This window comes from Musca domestica, unplaced genomic scaffold, assembly GCF_030504385.1.
Source record: "Musca domestica strain aabys unplaced genomic scaffold, Musca_domestica.polishedcontigs.V.1.1 87, whole genome shotgun sequence".
Classification (NCBI taxonomy): domain Eukaryota; kingdom Metazoa; phylum Arthropoda; class Insecta; order Diptera; family Muscidae; genus Musca; species Musca domestica.
This window is the reverse complement of record NW_026712423.1, coordinates 2113543-2135077: the sequence shown is the minus strand read 5'-3', so window position 1 is coordinate 2135077 and position 21535 is coordinate 2113543.

Here is a 21535-nt window from a genome sequence, read left to right as displayed (position 1 = left end):
TATTTATTTATTTATTTTGATCAAGTCTAGCACAATGAGAATGATTAAATTCTTATAAACTAGTGCTAGTGGTATATCGTAAGTACATTAGATTGGAAGATTATAATGACATTAGTTTATTAAAAATGAACAATAACAATATTTATGGAGTATTTACACTGTAGAATTTTTTTAATTCAAGTTTAAATCGCAGGTTGTTGCATATTATCTGTATATATGATGGAAGGCTATTCCAAAGACGAATAGTTGGTATATAAAACTGTTTTTCCGACTTGGTGGTTTTGAATTTGAACTGAATTATTTTCTTTCCTCTATTCGAGTTGGCAAATTTAATACGATCTTTCAAGTATGATGGTTCGTTGTTTGTTAAAATTTTATGCAAGAATACAAGGCTTCTGTATTTAAGATAGTCCTCAAACCTCATTTTGAAAATGTGAAAGGCATGTGCCGATATGCGATCATTGCGTCCTTTGTTAAAAACATATCTTGCAATGTTATTAAAAGCAATTTTTAGTTTTGATTGGTCGGAAGCGTCGCAGTTGTAAAACACTTCAAGGCCATAAAAAAGAGTAGGAATTAAGTAGGTTTTGGCCAGAAGCATACGAATTTCCAATGGTGTTGAGGATTGAACGGCCCATAGGTTACGTAGCATTCCGTGCACTTTTCCAACAGCAGAACTGACGTGGTTAGACCATGAAAGTCTATCATTAAAGATAACTCCAAGGTTAGAGGCAGAAGAAACGTAATCAATAGTAGATCCATTTATTTTCAAATTTTCAAGGTATTTAATGTTTTGCTTATTCTTAGAAATGTAAATGCATTTTGATTTAGATGGATTTATAGTTAATTTGTTGTTTGAAGCCCAGTTATTGACTCTATTTAAATCATAGTTGGTTCTCCGAATACTGTTTTGACAATCTTGTGAATTGAATCCCATATACAATTGGACATCATCTGCATATATATGTAGCTGACAGTGTTCTAGAGCTTCAGGAAGATCATTAATATAAATGCAGAACAGCAAAGGCCCCAATAATTCTATCGTGCATTTTACGAACTATAACTATCTGTGAACCGGGTTTCTCCAAATTTGACGTATTAGCTTCTAGACTGAATTCGGTCTTATGTACGAAAATTCAGGTGATTTGGGCTGATATTGACCATTTAGTGCACATTTAACCCGAAATCGGATGAAGATATATATGGGAGCTATGTCCAAATCTGAACCGATTTCGATAAAATTTAAAACAGCTATTCATGTGCTCCATCTAATACCTGGTACCAAATATCACGGTTGTGGAGTGAATATTACGAATGTAAAGGTCTAAAACACTAAATCAGATGAAACATATATATGGTTGCTATATCTAAATCTGAACCGATTTTCACTAAATTTGATATACTTGCTTCTAGGCTGAATTTGGTCCGATGTACTAAAATTCAGTCCATTTGGACTTATATCGGCCATTTGGTGCACAATTAACCCGAAATCGGATGAAGATATATATGGGAGCTATATCCAAATCTGAACCGATTTCGATAAAATTACAAACAGCTATTTCTGGGCTGTATCTTATATCTGGTACCAAATGTCATTCTTGTGGAGTGCATATTACGAATGTGAGAGGCTTAAACACCAAATCGGATAAAACATATATATGGGAGCTATAGCTGTCTCTGAACCGATTTTCTCCAAATTTGTTGTATTTGCTTTAAGGCTAATCTCGGTCACATATGCCAAAATTCGGGCCATTTGGGCTGATATTGGCCATTTGGTGGTCAATTAACCCGAAATAGGATGAATATATATATGGGAGCTATATCCAAATCTGAACCGATTTCGATAAAATTACAAACAGCTATTTCTGTGCTCCATCTAATACCGGGTACCAAATATCACGGTTGTGGAGTGCATAGTAGGAATGTGAGGGACTTCAAGATCAAATCGGATGAAAGATAAATATGGGAGCTATAGCTATATCTGAACCGATTTTCTCCAAATTTGATATACTTGCTTCTAGGCCGAACTCGGTTGGGTGTGCCAAAATTCAGGTAATTTGGACTGATAGTGGATATTTGGTTCACATTTAACCCGAAATCGGATGAAGATATATATGGGAGCTATATCTAAATTTGATCCGATTCTCACCAAATTCAATAGGGTTCGTCCTTGGGCCAAAAAAATATTGTTTGGAAAATTTCATCTCAATCGGATAATAAATGCGACCTGCATTTTGTTCACAAGAATACATGGACAAACGGACGGACGGACGGACGGGTAGACGGACTGACATGCATAAATCGACTCAGAAAGTGATTCTATGAAGGTTCTCAAAAGTAACTATGGGTCTATCTCGTTTCCTTCTCCATGTTACAAACAATTGCACAAAGACATAATACCCTTACCACTATGTGGTGTAGGGTATAAAAATGGTGAAAAATGTCACTAAAATCTACAAGATGCCGAATATCGGGAGGTGTCGTTATATTGGGGCTATACCAAGGCGTGAACTTGAACGGATAATTTTCTGTCATAGGCTGTAGTACCCATTACGAACTTCAAATGCCAATTTTGAAACATTTCCGGTAAATAATGTCGCTTAAATCACCAAACTATCGAAAATATGGAGGTACCATTATATAGGGACTATACCAAAACGTGGTATTTTCAATACCAAAAGTCCTGCAAACATAATATACATTTGAGTAAAATGTTATTAACCCACTCTATTTCGATTGGAAATTAAAGTAATTTAGACAGACGAACGTAAATCGCTAAATCGACATAGATTTTCTTTATTTATCAGGAATGTATATACTTTGTGGGACCTAAAATGTATACTTCGAGGTGTTACAAACATAATGACAAACTGAATATACCCTACACCATACTATGGTGGAGGGTATAAAAATGTGGTGAAAATCGGTTAAGATATAGCTAAAGATCCCAAATATATGTTTCATTTGATTTTGTATTTTACTCCCTTACACCCGTAAAATACTCTCCAAAATAACGATATTTCAATCCAATATCTGCTAAATTTTTTTGAAGATCGGTTCACGTTTATTGCGTCGTAAAAGGTTAATAATATAGAATTTGTAAGAATACCGATTCAGACACAAATGCCTTCATCAAGTTCAGTATCTTCTTCTTCTATATCTATAAAAGAGGAAAATGTTTGTACGTATGTTTGTTTGTTTGTTTGTATGTTTGTTTGTTTGTTTGTAATTTATGGACTCGAAAACCGCTGAACAGATTTTCCTGAAAATTTCCAAGTATACTACAACATCGCCTGAAAGTAACATAGGTCATAAAATTTTTTGAAATTCCACTCGGAACTGGAGATATAGCATCAGAATCGGAGGTACCTCCCAAAAATTTGGATTTTATATGCACATATCTATTGATCGATTACAGATACAGTCTCTAAATTTGGCATAGGTGATGGGATTTACTTAGAAAATATATTTGCCAAATTATATTGAAATCGGTTCAGATTTGGATATAGCTCTCATATATATTTTCGCCCGATTTCATGTATTTGTTGCATTAAACACGCTGTATATGTTCGATTTCAATGAAATTTGAAATGTGTGACAGGATTTAATCAAAAAATAAATTTGTCAAATTATATTTTAATCGGTTCAGATTTGGATATAGCTGCCATATATGTTTTCGTCCGATTCTCGTATTTGATGCACCAAACAAGATACATATGTCCGATTCCAATGAAATTCGGCATGAGTGACTAAATTTGGGTACAAAAATAAATTTGCCAAATTATATTGCAATCGGTTGAGGTTTGGGTACATCTCTCATATATATTTTTCGGCCGATCTCATGAATGTTATGTACCAAACACCATATGTATGTCTTATTCCAGTGAAATTCAGAATGCGTGGCGGAATTTGAATACAATAATAAATTTGACAAATTAATTAAAATCGGGTAAAATTTCGATATAGCTCCCATATTTATTCTCGGCCGATTTCACATATTTGATGTACCAAACACGGTATGTACCTCCAATTTCAATGAAATATGGAGGTGTGACGGAATTTGGTTTAAATGTACATTTTGTCAAATTATATTGAAATCGTTTCAGATTGGGATATGATTTTATTAAGAAGTATTGACCCACAACGCTTTTGCAATGGTATAAGGTTACAGTAAACAAGTAAAGAAAGCTGTAAGTTATTGGCTGTAGTATGCATTACGAACTTCAAATACCAAATTTGAACCAATTATGGCGAATAATGTGTCTAAAATTGTCAAAGTACCGAATATCGGGAGGTACCGATGTCCTGCAGACATAATATACGATTACATAAAATTGTATGAACCCACTTTATTACGTTCGAAAGCTAGAGCGATTTCCACAGACGGATAGACGGACGGACATCACTAAGTCGGCATAGAATTTTATGCTGATCAAGAATACATATACTTTGTGGGGTCTAAAATGTATATTTCGAGGTTTTACAAACGGAATGACAAACTTAATATACCCTCCATACTAAGGTGGAGAGGGTAGGATTATTACTGGAAAGTATGTTGCTACCTCGAATTCTCCAATTGTAACAGAAATACCTTTTAACTTAAAAAGATTGCAGTTTCCGGCACGCTTGGCATTTGCTATGAAAGTAATAAATCCGAAGGATAATCCCTTCTTGTATGCGGACTAAATTTAGCATGTTCCTGATTTTCTCATGGTCAGCTGTTCATGGCATGTTCACGCGTTTGAAGACCGAACTATTTATTTGTTTACGCATTACAATAATAACGTTTACGTATTACAATAATAACGTTTTTAAAATTTTAGAATTTTTTTATTTATATTTTTTAACCAACAAATATTCATATATAAAATTTTCAATGCATTTACAAGCGAAAGGAGTAGCGGAGCGAGCCGGGTTCAGCTAGTAATGCATAAAAGGCTTATTTGTTATAAAGGGTGTTTTTTAAGCTAGATAGAAATATAAATTGTAAAAAGTAACACAAAAAATTAAACTTTGATGTAACTTTGTTTCATCAAATCATCATGAATAGACTCACGCTTGAACAACGCTAAGAAATTATCCAAATTTACTTTGAAAATCAGGCTCTAGAGCAGTTGGCAAATGACCCGTTGTTTTATCGCAAAATTGTGTTCAGCGATGAGGCGCATTTTTGGCTTAACGGGTTTGTTAATAAGCACAATTGCCGCATATGGAGTGAGGCCAATCACAAGAGACCCTACAGACTCCATTACATCCAGAAAAATGCACCGTATGGTGCGGTTTTCACGCTGGTGGCATCATCGGACCTTATTTCTTCAAAAATGAGGCCTGAGCTCGCGTTAAGGTCAATGGAGATCGTTACCGCACTATCATCAATGATTTTTTGTTTACAAATATGGATGACATTGATCCGGAGGAGATGTGGTTTCAACAGGATGGCGCTACGTGCCATACGGCGCACGCAACTATCGACTTATTGAAATCAAAATTTGGCGATAAGTTGATTTCGAGAAGTGGACCTGTCAATTGGACTCCAAGGTCATGCGATTTGACACCTCTCGATTATTTCCTGTGGGGCTACATGATGTCACTATTTTATGCTGATAAACCAGCAACAATTGACGCATTGGAGGCCAGCATTGTTCGTATTATTCGTGACATACGGCTAGCAGTGCTCGAAAAAGTGGCCAAAAATTGGACGTCCAGAATGCACTTCGACAAGAACAGCCGCGGTGCCCATATGCTCGAAATCACTTTCAAATGTTAATGATTGATTTTAAATAATTTTTTTTTTTTTTTTTATTAAAAATAAATTGTTTGTCTTATTTTATACAATTTCAAGTTTTTTTTTTCAGCAAAGCAAATTCCATAATTTTTAAATTATTGAATTAAAGCAAAAATGTCGGAAATAGCATCAAATTTTATAGTAAGTTTAGATTTGTTCGAATTGGTGCCAAATGTGCACGAATTATGGCCTTCAAACGGTTAAAGAAATCGTCACACGCTGCCCGAATGTTGCTCTGCGGTATTTTGACTCATTCCCGGCGAAGCGCTGCCTGAGGTGATCGACACTTTGGTATTTTTTTAGTGCCAACTTGCTTTTCAAAATACTCCAGACACAATAGGCCAACGGATTGGTATCCAGAGATTTGGGTGGCCATTGTGCGCTGGAAATGTAACGAATAACCTCATTGTTTAACCATTATTGGGTGGCGCGTGCTGAATGCGATGGTAGTGAGACCTGCAGGAATGTCCAAGGTCTGCGGCCAAAATGTTTGCGTGCCCAAGGCTTTAATACACCCTCCAGCATATTTTCGAAAGTATTCGGCATTTATTGTGATGCCATGATCGATTAATACGAGCGGAGAGCGACCATCGGCTGTTACGGCGGCCCACACCATCACCATTGCCGGCGCTTGACCTCTTTGGCAAGTAAACACAATCATTTTGTTTGTTTACAAACTGCTGGAAAACGAATGTTTTGCCATCGGAGAAAACAAAATTCGGCAGTTCACAACTTTCGGCCAAGTGAAGCAACTCTATAGCTCTTTTGAGTCTTTTTTCTTTCAGTTGCGGTGTAAGTTTTTGCACTTCTTAAAATTTTAATGGCTCATTTTGCAAGATTTGCCAAATGGAATATTGCGATATGTTCAGTTCGCGAATCATTTTTCGGCCACTACGACGCGGGTTTTGATCAAGTAGCTTCTTTACTTTTCGAACAATTTCTGCTGATGTTGCTGTTTTCTTCCGTCCACTTCCTTGACGTCGAGCTACGCTACCAGTATCACGGTAACGAACGATTCTACGAGACACAAATCATTTATTCACATTCAAATGCTGGAGTGCTCTAACAAAAGCCACTTGTAGTTTTCCAGCCAAATATAAAGAAATCACACTATAACGCTTTAGTTCCATCACAAATAACTTTTTTTCTGGAAAATTCTCACCAAAATGTTTTAGTACGCTTGTAAACATCATTATATTGCTGCCACTGAAATAATTGTATCAACTGTCGGACGAGTGGCTTAGAAATGACAGCAGTCTGAAGTTGGTTGCAGTTTTTTCATCTCACTCAGTATATGTCGCATAAGAGAATTTTTGGCTTCCGAGCAGTGTTGCCGTTTTGGGCGTTTCCGTCCAAATTTGGGCGGAAAAAAGATAAATTTTGTGGTTTGGGCGGATTTTGGGCGGATTTTTTCCATATTGGGTACAAATTTATTTTTCATTGTTTATTTTTACGTAAATTAATCTTTTTATTACTAACTGAATTTTATATTTTTTTTATTGAGATGAATTGTTATTTATTTTATAGATTTTGGTTAAGTTTTTTAATAATATATATAATACATTAGGCTATAGTCGTGCGGGGCCGACCATGTGATACCCTACAACACTACAATATGTTAGAAGCCCCCTCATGTCCAAATCCATTTTGTAAGATTTCGCTTTTGAAATTATGTCACGGAGCACTGCCCAGATATTACCCTTAGCATTTTGACAAGGGACATTTTCCCAATATTTATGCACTCCGTCGTGCTGTTAGTTTTTGTGGTCCATTTTAAGGCTACATATATTCCAATGGTCATCCAAAATGCCAGAATTCTTCCCTGTGCTTACCTATCTTCTCAGGCGTGTCGATTGGCTTTAATTGTGTGATCAGGAATTTTTTTTCTGTTTTTGGTTCATTTAAACCCCTAAATATTTTTCGATCATCTCCAAAGCAAGAGGCCCCTCTGTGTCTCCAAATTTAGACTCATCTATATGATTTGCTTGTCTACGATATTTGGCTATATTCGTCAACGAAATCAGCATAAAAAAGCCAGAAGTTCGCATATTGTGTATCGCCTGTAAGTAATGTTTGTATTTTATTACACAAAAGTAGTGGTCCATTCTACCCGCTGTCCTAAGCTCTAACTTCATGCGAGATTTCGTGTCCTTAGGTTTATATTTGGGACCTTTATAACGGCTGCAAAATCAGGAACATTTTGAGTTGCTGGTCAATTTCAACCCCTAAATATATTGCGGACATATTTGAAAACAATAGGCTAAGCCCTTCTGAGCCTAACCATAACTTTGTGAAAAATTTCGTGAGGATCGAAGGATAATTGCAATCTGTATATAAATAATAACAACAACCTGTGTTGTAAGGCGAAAAAAAATTTACAAAATATACACTTCAATATTATAAGTCAAATTGAAAAAATCGCATGCGATAAAAAATATGAAAAAATAAAAAAATGTTACAAAATACTACAAAATCTATATTAAATTCATTATTGTTATATTTTTATGCGATTTTTTTAGATTTTATACTTTTATGCCAGGAGGGCATTCTGAAATGACAAAATTTGTCAAAATCGGTCCAACCATTCTGGAAATTTTAGCATACTAGCTAACAGCTCCTTCCTTTGTATATAAATATTGTACATATTTCGCTATATATATCCGATATATTTACTATCGACATCTACGTAACGGTCGGAATTTACCTGTTCGTCTATTTCTGACTTCGACGGGATAAAAAATATTCTCGGTTTAATGGAAAATTTGACTTTTTTATCACAAATGCTATGGCGTATTTCTCCCATTAAATATTACCCGATGACCATCAAAATTGGAAGGTTTCTGCCCAGCCCAAAGCTCTAGCCCCATGCTAACTACCGCTTCGATTGGTCTATAATTGTAACCTGTAGAGCAACTGCAAAATCAGAAAATTTTTCTATTTTTGGTCCATTTCAACCCCTACAAATTATGCGATCATCTCCAAAAGAAATAGGGTTCTATTCTGACCCTAGCCCCACCTCAATTCTAAAGATCGGGCCATAATTGCGACCTGTAGAGTGATTACAAATTAACATGGACAGACGGACGGACGAACATACATCGCTAGATCGACTCAGCTCGGCGAGATAGAAAGATCCATATATACTTTCCTATGTGGGAAACCAATATTTCGTGGTGCTACATAATTTTTGGCCCAATCAAAGTTCTAATACACATAGTGTTGTAGGGTATAAAAACTTGAATAATAATAATGACTTTAATGTATTTAATACATTGAATTCTTGTATTATGTTACTTTTTCAAACATATATATAATATATATATAAAAAAAATTGAAGTAAAATAACATAAAATTTTTATTTTCTCTTATGTATTTAATACATTGAATGTAATAAAACTTGAGTACCTTTTTTATGCATAGTGTAAAATTTTCAATAAAATTTACTTGAATACAAACTACATATAAATTATTCAACTTTTTACAGTTTGGGCGGATATGGTCGATTTTGGGCGGTTTTTAGAAAAAATTTGGGCTGAAATAAAAATTTCAAACGGTAACACTGCTTCCGAGTCCATCTCTGTAGACGGATATCATTCCAGCGAATGTCTTTCTTCAGACGAGTTTATTGGCCAGTTAATGGCTCCCTACAGTTGATCTGGCTCACCAGAGTGTCGAGTGTATCTCTCGTTATGAACGAGTGATAACGAATAGGGTTACCGATAGACGAAAAGTAGTGGACGATATACTAGAGAATAGGGGTACCGATTGACGAAGAGTAGTAGACGATATACTAGAGAGTAGGGGTACCGATAGACGAGCTTCCTGGGCACCTGGTCTTTATTAACCCCCTAAATGGCCAGCGAGTCTATATAGATGCGCCAACGATTATCCATAGACAAAATTGTGAGCCAGAAAGCATCCAAAGCAGTTATTCTGACGGACCAGTCAGTCTCTTTATAAATGAGCTGATGGCCCAGCGAGTCTCAATATACAGAAGCTGATAGTCAGTAAGCCTATATGATCCAGAGTGAAGATCTGGTCAACGAGCGATTGTGGATAATACGGTCCTTTTCCAACAAAGTCCACAAGAATTCATCTAAATAAATATTTCCTGTTAAACAGGAGCAACCCTCGTTGACACCACAAAAAACTTTCACTGCTAGCACATATAAAAAATGAGCGATGTTTTGCGAAATAACTTTAAAAGTTTCCTTTACAATACACAATTGGTATTGGTACGTTTAAAGTTGTGGGCAACGACGTACACCTGAATCAAGAATAATAGGTCTTTTTAAAACAATAACTATTCATTCAACTGAGAGTGCAGTAAACTAATGGCTTCTTGGAACATTTACCGGGAATAAATTTAAATGTGTGAAGGGCGATTTTTTGACATTTCTACACTTGGAAAAAAGTTAATGAAAGACTGATTACATTTTCGACAAGTAAAAATGGTGATAAATTCGAGGAATTCGTAAGTTTTACTGTTACACTTTTCCTTGAAAATAAATAAATAAATTAAATAAAAATAAACAAAAATTGTATTGTACCCAACGATTTCATCAACAAGCGTCGTTAAAATATGTAAATTGATTTGACTTAAAAAAACGATAAAAATTATAAAAGCAGATCAAAAACAAGTAAGCAAAGGCTATAGTCGCGCGGGGCCGTCTATGTGATACCCTACAACACTACAATATATTTTAAGCCTCCTTACGTCCAAATGCGTTTTGGAAGATTTCGCTTTTGAAATTTTGTCACGGATCACTGCCCAGATATTAACCTTAGCATCTTGACAAGGGATATTTGCCAAATATTTATGCACTCCGTGTTGTGGTCAATTATTATAATCCAATGGTCATCCAAAATGCTAGAATTCTTCCCTGTCCCTAACTCTCTGCTCAGGCGTGTCGATTGGCTTCTGATGAGGTAATCGTTTCTGTATTGGTTCATTTGAACCCCTAAATATTTTGAGATAATTACCAAAAGCAAGAGGCCCCTCTGTATCTTTAAATTTAGACTCATCTATATGATTTACTTGTCTACGATGTTTGGCTATATTCGTCAAGGAAATCAGCATAGGAAGCCAGAAGTTCGCCTTTTGTGTATTTTGAATTCGCCTGTAAATAATGCTGGTATTTTTCCACATAAAAGTAGTGGTCCATTGTACCCGCTGTCCTTAACTCTAACTTTGTGCGAAATTTCGTGTCCTTTGGTTTCAATTTGTGACCTTTATAACGGCTGCAAAATCAGGAACATTTTTAGTTGTTGGTCCATTTCAACCCCTAAATATATTGCGGACATCTTTGAAAACACTAAGCCTTGCCCTTCTGCGCCTAACCCTACACTTGTGAAAATTTTCGTGAGGATCGGACGATAATTGCAACAAAACAAACACTTCTATATTATAAGTCAAATTGAAAAAATCGCATGCGATAAAAAATATGAAAAAATAAAAATATGTCACAAAATACCAAAAAATCTATATTTACATCATTATTGACATCTTTTATGCGATTTTTTTTTTTTTGCCAAGAGGGCATTCTGAATTGACAAAATTTGTCAAAATCGCTGCTGCCATTCTTAAGATATAAACATTCTAGCTAACATTCCCTTCCTTTGTATAAATACATTGTATATATTTCGCTATATATAACCGATATATTTACTATCGGCATCTACGTAACGGTCAGAATTGACTTGTTCGTCTATTTGTGATTTCGCCGGGCTTAAAAATATTCGCGGTTTAATGGAAAATTTGACTTTTATTTAACACAAATTGTGGCCTATTTCATCCACTAAATATTACCCGATGACCATCAAAATTGGAAGGCTTCTGCCCAGCCCTAAGCTCTAGCCGCATGCTAACTTCCGCTTTGATTGGTCTATAATTGCGACCAGTAGAGCAACTGCAAAATCAAGAATTTTTTCAGTTTTTGGTCCATTTCAACCTCTAAATATTATGCGATCATCTCCAAAAGAAATAGGGTTCTATTCTGACCCTAGCCCCACCTCCATTCTAAATTTCGTGAAGATCGGGCGATAATTGCGACCTGTAGAGTGATTACAAATTAACATGGACAGACGGACAGACGGACGGACGGACATACATAGCTAGATCGACTCAGCTCGGCGAGATAGGAAGATCCATATATACTTTCCTATGTGGGAAACCAATATTTCGTGGTGTTACATAATTTTTGGCCCAATCAAACTTATAATACCCCCAACACATAGTGTTGTAGGGTATAAAAATGTGACCAAGACCCTGGTAATAGCTAAAATCGCTTTATACCTTCACATAAGAGTTATAATGAAGCATGGTACTATACTTATAATTATTTGAAAGAATTTATTTTTCTTTCTAAAATCTCCAATTACCAACATTTAAGGAATTTGAAAGGGGCTATACCATTTAAAGGGGGGGGGGCTACAAATGTACAAATGATTCCTCATGTAACCCCTAGGACTGTATCAAATTTAAAACTTTTTCGTAACTTTTGCGGATTATAGGGCAAAATATTTGCGGGCCTTTGTGTATAGTTAAGCTACAAAAAATGGACCTTAAAAAAGTTAGATCCGGGAACTCCTCTTTTGGGATTTTTATTTACCAACCGAAAAATTTCCTAACCCCAAGATTGCCTGCCGCGCATTATAATTACTTACGATCGCGCATTGTGTCCGTATAACGTTACCTATGATTTAAGGTTACGTTTAAAGTTTCGGAAGAATTTTCCGAGTATATGAATCCTTTTCTTACTATATTTAGAATTCACTCCACTATGTTGTATAGTCCACATATTACAGTGCCTCTTCATATTCGGTATTTCACTGATTGAAGTCCCAATGAATTGCATTTAGTTTTCATTGAATGGATTATTTCCATACCTAACCAAAATTGAAAATTTGGGTACGGCAACCATATAACAGCATGTAAAGAAAATATGCAAACTTTCGCTATTTTATCGTAATTTTTTTTTAAAAGAATTTTCAATTCAAAAAGACATTCTGAAACAATTTTGCGCAAAATTCCATATCATAATAGAACAGTAAATTTTTTCGGTTCCGCGATTTTTCTCAAAATTTTCTATCTTGACAACGTTTCTACTGTAATTACAAATAACCAAAAGAAAATTTGTGTCAAATCGGCCCAGCCGTTCATGTGTTACTATACTTTTCAATTTTTTTACATATAAATTTAAAGAAGTAGGTGTGGCTAGTTCCTCTAACCCCAAACAGATACCTAGGGTTGGAGGGAGAGAGTCAGGATTACGTCATAAACTAACTGTGGAACAGATATCGTAATGATTTTTGGCATATATTAGGATCTTAGATAAATCGAAAATATGGGAGCAAAATTGGGCGTGGCCACTTTTTCTTTGCATAAAAACCTGAATCGGGGTAGGATAAACATTTAAAAAAAAATATCCAAATAGTTCCAGCCGACCTCAACTGATTCAATTACCAACGAACAACAATTGGTTTATATATAGATTAAAAATTAGGCATGGTAGTTCCTCAGCCCCCCAAATAAATACTTAGGATTGGAGGGAAAGTCAACAGTATGTCGTGTAATAATTTTAAAACCGATATCTTCATTATTAGGCAAATATAGGATTTTTAAATAAATCGAAATAGTGGGCGTAAAAATATGCGCGGTCAATATTTTTTTCTTCAAAAACCTAACTCGGAGTATGACGAACGTTTGTACAAAAAACTATGCAAATCGGTTCAGCCGTTCTCAACTGATTCCATTACCAACGAACAAAAATTGATTTTTATATATATAGATTCCGATGTACCAAGTTTAGACCCAATCGGATACTCTCTTCGAGAGTCGGATACACCAGCCAGCCAGACACACAGACAGACGGACGGACAGAAATCACTATATCGACTCCAAATCTCCTGAAATGGATTTGGTCCGAAGAGACCTATGGTCTAAAAACGTTATTTCGATGAGACACGTTTTGGCCGTATCAAATTATATATGCCCTCCCTAGCCATGTGGCTGAGGGTATAATAATATATGTTGTAAATTAAAATTTACTTAAAGAGGCCCATAAAAACTAGAGTGAGAATGAATAAAATACTAAATGAATTATTTTTTTTCAATTTCGAGTCATTTTTGTTGAATAATTTTAATTACTGCATTATTCCATTTTAACTTTAAAATTAATTCCTCATGCAGTTTTTTAGAAACTTTATTTACATATCTTCAAAACCCTCATACCACATTTCTTCTTTTTATCATTTTAACTTTAAATGTAAAGTTTGTTTATCGGCAATGGCTCCTTCTTCTTTACTTTTTTAAATAAGTGTGTGTGTGTATGTGTGTACTTTACAGATTGCTTTGTGGTTTCTGTGGTATAATACACCCGCATTTCACATCACAGCAGTCAGCTAGTCAGTCAGTCATTCACTCTCTGTGGCCAAAGTACCGACAAAGATTTCAATTTTTAAAAACGCCCCCATTAATTTCCTAGAATAACTAACTTTTCGACAAAATGACTTTATCTCATTGTAATTGTAAAAGACATGGCCACATTCATTCGTTCACTGGTTCATAAATAATTCAAGATCTCTTACAAAGCATTTAAGTTACTTACATAGAAATTAAAAATGCATTGCAAATTAAATTTAACATAAATGAAGATTAATTTGTAGCCCAATGTAAAACTATTAAATTTAGGGGAGGATTTGCCATTTATATTTTGGCGTTTCGATATAGGCTCAGTTATTCCTCCGTTGCTCATTGCTAATTGATGGAAACAGTACAATTATAATCGCCTTTGAGCGGATATTCAGAGTTTTTTTGCGTTGAAAGAGTCAAAATTCAGAAGCTGGTTCTCAAGTTCCAATAATGCTATTTTAACATCTTACTGGAAGAAGGTAATACCTCTACCTTTTCGCACTAACAATAAACAAGACATGGATAAAGAAATCGAGAAAAAATATTTTTTTATACCCTACAACACTATGTGTTGGGGGTATTATAAGTTTGATTGGCCCAAAAATTATGTAACACCACGAAATATTGATTTCCCACATAGGAAAGTATATATGGATCTTCCTATCTCGCCGAGCTGAGTCGATCTAGCTATGTATGTCCGTCCGTCCGTCTGTCCGTCTGTCCATGTTAATTTGTAATCACTCTACAGGTCGCAATTATGGTCCGATCTTCACGAAATTTAAAATGGAGGTGGGGCTATGGTCAGAATAGAACCCTATTTCTTTTGGTGATGATCGCATAATATTCAGGGGTTGAAATGGACCAAAAACTGAAAAAAAATCCTGATTTTGCACTTGCTCTACAGGTCGCAATTATAGACCAATCGACGCGGAATTTCGCATGTAGCTAGAGTTTAGGGCTGGCAAGAAGCCTACCTATTTGGGAGGTCATCGGATAATATTTAGGGGGTAAAATAGACAATATCATTTTTGTTGAAAAAATTCAAAATTCTTCATTAAACCGCGAATATTTTAAATCCCGGCGAAATCACAAAGCCATGACAAGGTTACTTCTGATCTTTATATTGATGTTAACATCCAATAAAACGGATATATAGCAAAATATGTGCGATATATATGTTTACCAAAGAAGATATGCTTGAAAAATCTCTTATATGTCGAGAACGGCTGAACTGATTTCGACAGTTCTCATTAATTCAGAATGACCTCTTGGCAGGAAACATAAAACGTCGAAAAAAATCGCACAAAAATATCTCTCTAAAGATGAAAATATTGATTTTGTAAAATTTTCTCATATTTTTTCAATTTTGTCATATTTTTTGCATATTTTCATTTTGATTTGAACATTTGGTAATATTTCTACAGCTAACAAAACTAAGTAGTTAGAATATCAGGATATCATATACAGATCGCATTTATGGCCCGATCGTTACGAAATTTTGCATGGAGAAAAGATGAGGGTCAGAATAAAAACCTATTCTTTTTGAAGATGATCGCCATATATTTAGGGGTTGAAATGGACCAAAAAACTGCAAAATTGTCAGCAGGTCGTAATTATGGGGGTTACCGGACATTGCAAAAGCCAAGCAGTTCTGGATGGCCATCCAAAAATATTCAATGTGTGAAGGAGTTTGCCAACTTTTGTAGACAAAATACGAAAATGTCCATTCCAGTGACTTTTTGGAGAATTCACAAATACAGGAAAGACGCACTTCTGACTATTTCGTTAGGGCTGATTTCGTTGAAGAATATAGTCAAATGTCTGTATCTGATATAGATGCGTTTCAGTCAAAAACCAATAATAAATGTTAATCTTTTGCCACTTCTGAGAGATTATAGGTCTTTGGGAAATATTGGTTCCAGATCTAGGAAGACCATTTAAGTGCAACATCTACCAATAAATTGGAAATGAGCAAATTAGTTTAAGTTGCTATTATTCGAAAATTAGAGAACGAAACCTGATGGTTTTCTTTTATTATTTGTCACAATATCTTGTGGAATTCTTTCGAGTATCTTGCCTATATAAACTGTATCGTTTATTATAGTGTTGTAGGGTATTCAACGGTCGGCCCCGCTCGACTGTAGCCTTTGCTTACTTGTTTGTTTTTGGGTCCTCTAAAATGGTTTCAAAATGATTTCTTGGGAACGTTGCTAAGTGTTGTCCTGTTTATTGTTAGATTGGACAAAAATCGAAGGAGTTGACCTAAGTTCATGAAATACCAGAGTAAAAATTCAGAAGCTGGTACCCTAGTACCAATAATGCTATTTTAACATCTATCTGAATGAAGATGGATACTTCTAACTTTTCACGCTAACATTTAATAAGAGATGAATCAGGAAATGAAAAAGAAAATCTTTTTTCTACCCTCCACCAAAAAAGGTATGGAGGGTATATCAAGTTTGTCATTCCGTAATATATTATTATAGTATATATATTCTTGATCAGCGTAAAATTCTAAGACGATTTAGCCCTGTCCGTCTGTTGTAATCACGCTACAGTCTAAACGAATTAAGATACGAAGCTAAAATTTTGCACAGATCTCTCTTTTGTCTGCAGGCAGGTCAAGTTCGAAGATGGGCTATATCGGTCCACGATATCGTATAGCCCCCATATAACGGTACCCCCCGACATTCGGTATTTTGATAATTTTACCCACATTTTTGAACGGAATTGTCTGAAAATCCACACAAGGAGTTCCCTGTGGGTACTTTATACCTCAGCAGAGAATTATCTATATAGGTCCACAATATCGTATAGCCCCCATATAACGGTACCCCCCGATATTCGGTATTTTGATGATTTTACCCACATTTTTCAACGGAATTGTCTGAAAATCCACACTAGGAGTTCCTTGCGGGTACTTTATATCTCGGCATTATATTATCTATATAGGTCCACGATATCGTATAGCCCCCATGTAACGGTACCCCCCGTATTCGGTATTTTTATGATTTTAGCCCCATTTTTGAACGGAATTGTCTGAAAATCCACACAAGGAGTTCCTTGTGGGTATTTTATACCTCGGCAGAGAATTGTTTATATAGGTCCACAATATCGTATAGCCCCCATATAACTGTACCCCCGATGTTCGGTATTTTGATGATTTTACCCACATTTTTGAACGGAATTGTCTGAAAATCCACACAAGTAGTTCCTTGTGGGTACTTAATACCTCGGCAGAGAATTATCTATATAGGTCCACAATATCGTATAGCCCCCATATAACGGTACCCCCCGATATTCGGTATTTTGATGATTTTACCCACATTTTTCAACGGAATTGTCTGAAAATCCACACAAGGAGTTCCTTGTGGGTACTTTATACCTCGGCAGAGAATTATCTATATAGATCCACGATATTGTATATCCCTCATATAACGGTACCCCCGATATTCGGTATTTTGATGTTTTTAGCCATATGTTTCAACGGAATGGTCACAAGGGGTTCTTTGTACACAAGGGGTTCTTTGTGAGCACTTTACCCACCGACAGAGAATTCTCTATATAGGTTAACGGTAACGTATAGCCCATATAACGGTACCCCGCGATATTCGGTATTTTGATGATTTTAGACACATTTTCCAATCGTATTGTCTGAAAATCCACACACGAAGTTCCGTGTGAGTACTTTACACGCAGACATAGATTTGTCTTTATAGGTCCACAATATCGTATATCCCCCCATATATCGAATTTTTATTGGATTTTATTTTTTTGAAAATTTTCTAATTCGTTCCAAATGGTGGAGGGTATTCAAAATTCGGCCCGGCCGAACTTACTGCTTTTTTACTTGTTTTTTTTTTTTGGTCGCCTAAAATGGTTTCAAAATTAATTCTTGGTACGTCTCACAGTGCTGCCCTCTTTATTGTTAGCTTCGACAAAAATCGAAGGAGTTGACCTAAGTTCATGAAGTGCTATTCAAGTACTTAATGGAGTAAATTAATAAAAGCAAGTAAAAAAGAAGCTAAGTTAGGAAACTAAATATGGATCTTCCTATCTATCCGATCTGAGTTGATCTAGCTATGCATGTATGTATGTCCGCCCGTCCCTCTGTCCATGTTATTTTGTAATCACGCTGAAGGTCGCAATTGTGGCCCGATCTTGATGGGATTAGGTTAAGAATAGAAGCCTATTGTGATTTTCCAGTGATTTCTTCATTGATAATTGATAGAAACAGGACAATTACAGAGTTTTGTGTTTTGATAGAATCAAAATTCAGAAGCTTGTTCCCATGTTCCAATAAAGCTATTTTTACATCTTGCTAGAAGAAGTTAATACCTCTAAATTTTCACACTAACATTTAACAAGACATGGATGAAGCAATCAATAAAAAACATCTTTTTTTTGGGTCCCCTAAAATGGTCTCAAAATGAATTATTGGGAACGTCGCACAGTGTTGCCCTGCTTATTGTTAGATTGGACAAAAATCGAAAAAGTTGAAATGCTATTTATGAAATGCTCTTCTGGTACTTAATGTAGTAAATTAACTAGTAAGCAAAGACTATATTCGTGCGGAGCCGACCATATGATACCCTACAATACTACAATATGTTAGAAGCCCCTTTATGTCCAACTCCATTTTGGAAAATTCCGCTTTTGAAATTATGTCACGGAGTAATGCCCAGATATTAACCTTAACATTTTGACCAAGGACATTTGCCCAATATTTTGCGCACTCCGTCGTGCTGTTAGTTATTGTGGTCCATTTAACAGCTAAATATAATTCAATGGTCATCCAAAATGCTAGAATTTTTCCCTGTTCTTAACTCTCTTCTCAGGCGTGTGGATTGGCTTTAAGTATGTGATCAGGATTTTTTTGTTGTTTTTGGTTGATTTGAACGCCTAAGTATTTTGCGATCATCTCCAAAAGCAAGAGACACCTCTGTATCTCCAAATTTAGACGCATCTATATGATTTGCTTGTCTACGATATTTTGATATATTTTTCAACGAAATCAGTATAAAGAAGCCAGAAGTTTGCCTTTTGTGTATTTCGGATATCGCCTGTAAGTACTGTTGGTATTTTTTTTTTTTTCACACAAAAGTAGTGGCTATATATATACGATTTACTATCACAATCAGAAAAGTCAATTCTATCAGAAAGGTCAATTCTGACCTTTTCGCCTATTTATGATTTCGCTTGGATTAAAAATATTCGCGGGTTAATTGAAAATTTGACTTTTATTTAACACAAATGTTATGTTCTATTTCACCCACTAAATATTACCCGATGACCATCAAAATTGGAAGGCCTCTGCCCAGCCCTAATTTCTACCCTCATGCTAGTTTCCATTGGTCTATAATTGCGACCTGTAGAGCATTTGCAAAATCAGGACATTTTTCAATTTTTGGTCCATTTCAACCAAAAATGTTTTGCGATCATCTACAAAATCTATAGGCTTCTATTCTAGCTCTAGCCCCACCTCTATTTTAAATTTTCCATTTCGTGAAGATCGGGCCATAATTGAGACCTGTAGAGTGATTACAAATTAACATGGACAGAAGGACGGACGGACATATATAGCTAGATGGACACAGCTCGGCGAGAGAGGAACGTCCGTATATACTTTCCAATATTTCGAAGCGTTACATAATTTTTGGCACAATCAAATTTATAATACCCCCAATATATAGTGTTGTAGGGTATAACAAGTAAAAAACATTAAGTTCGGCCAGGCCGAATAATAATCGGTATCGGTAAAGAAAACAATTTATTATAAAATATCTGAATTCAAACGTGTTCCACTTAAAGCTACAGTAAGACCGTTTGGATAATGCTGTTTGAATTTTCAAAAAATATATATATATAAAGTGGGTGAGGCCGTTATATGGTGGCCATACCAAACGGGGACATATATGGTGCCATTGTATGTACTCTATAGGAAAATGTGGACCTAAATATTCAATGTTCTGCCACCGGAGCTATAAGCCATTATGAAATACAAATACCAATTTTTAGGCAAATCCGTGGAAAAATGTGGCAAAAATCGTGAAAATATCGAATATCAAGAGGTACGGTTATATGGGAGCTATACCAAAATGTGGACCTATACATACAATGTTTCGCCACCGGAGCAAGAACCCGTTATGACCTACAAATTCCAATTTTTAGAAAACAAAATGTGTCGAAAATTATCAAGATGGCGGATATCGGGTGGTACCGTTGTATGGGGCTACACAAAAATATGGACCTATACATACAATGTTTCGCCACCGGAGCTAGAACCCATTATACCAATTTTTAGACAAATCTGCGAAAAAATGTGGCAAAAATCATCAAAATACCGAATTTCGGTAGGTACCGTTATATGGAGGTTAACCAAAACGTGGGCCTATACATACAATGTTTCGCCATCAGAGCTAGAACCCATCAGGACCGATTTTTAGACAAATCCGTGGAAAAATGTGGGCAAAAATCAACAAAACACCGAATGTCGAAAGGTACCGTTATATGAGGACTATACCAAACCGTGGACCGATCCATCTCATTTTCAATACCATCCATCCTAGACACAATACAAATTGTTAAATCGACTTAGAATTTTATGCTGATTATGAATATATACTTAAAGGGGGTCTACGGTGAATATTTAGGGATTTTACAAACGGAATGACAAAGTTAATATACCCTCCTTTCCTACGTGGAGGGTATAATAATCATTAATATAGCGAATATTGGGATATACCATTATATGAGGCATCTAGTAAAAGGTGGAAGGTTGTCTACAATTTTCAGACCGAGAGATAATTTACTCTTACGTACTAGAAATACCAAATTTCAAACGAACCCGTTGAAAGATGTTATTCAAATCATCATTACACCATTATGTAGGACCTATACGATATCGTGTCCGATATAGACTACATATGAACTTAACCTTTAAAATAACCTTCAAAAATAAAAGTATCGTTATTCCAAACTCGAACGAGTTATAAGTTAAATTACAAGTATCAGTGGAATTAATTGACGAATACTGTTAACTTCTTGAAAACATGGTAAAATCGTCGGTCCTTTTATTTAGGGTACTTGAACCTACAAATAAATTGATTTTCAACAATACATAAGTTGAACATATGCACATGTTACTGATTGACATACACGTGTAGATATACCCCCGAATCATTTTGAAACCATATCTTCACAAAATGTCTATCAAACAAAGCAAATTCAATTCCTTTGAATGGTCATAATTTCAACATCAAATTATGCTTAGGCTATGATTTTCGGCAAAACCTTTCCTTCTGCATTCGAGCAATGAATTGTCTGAGAAGCAAGCA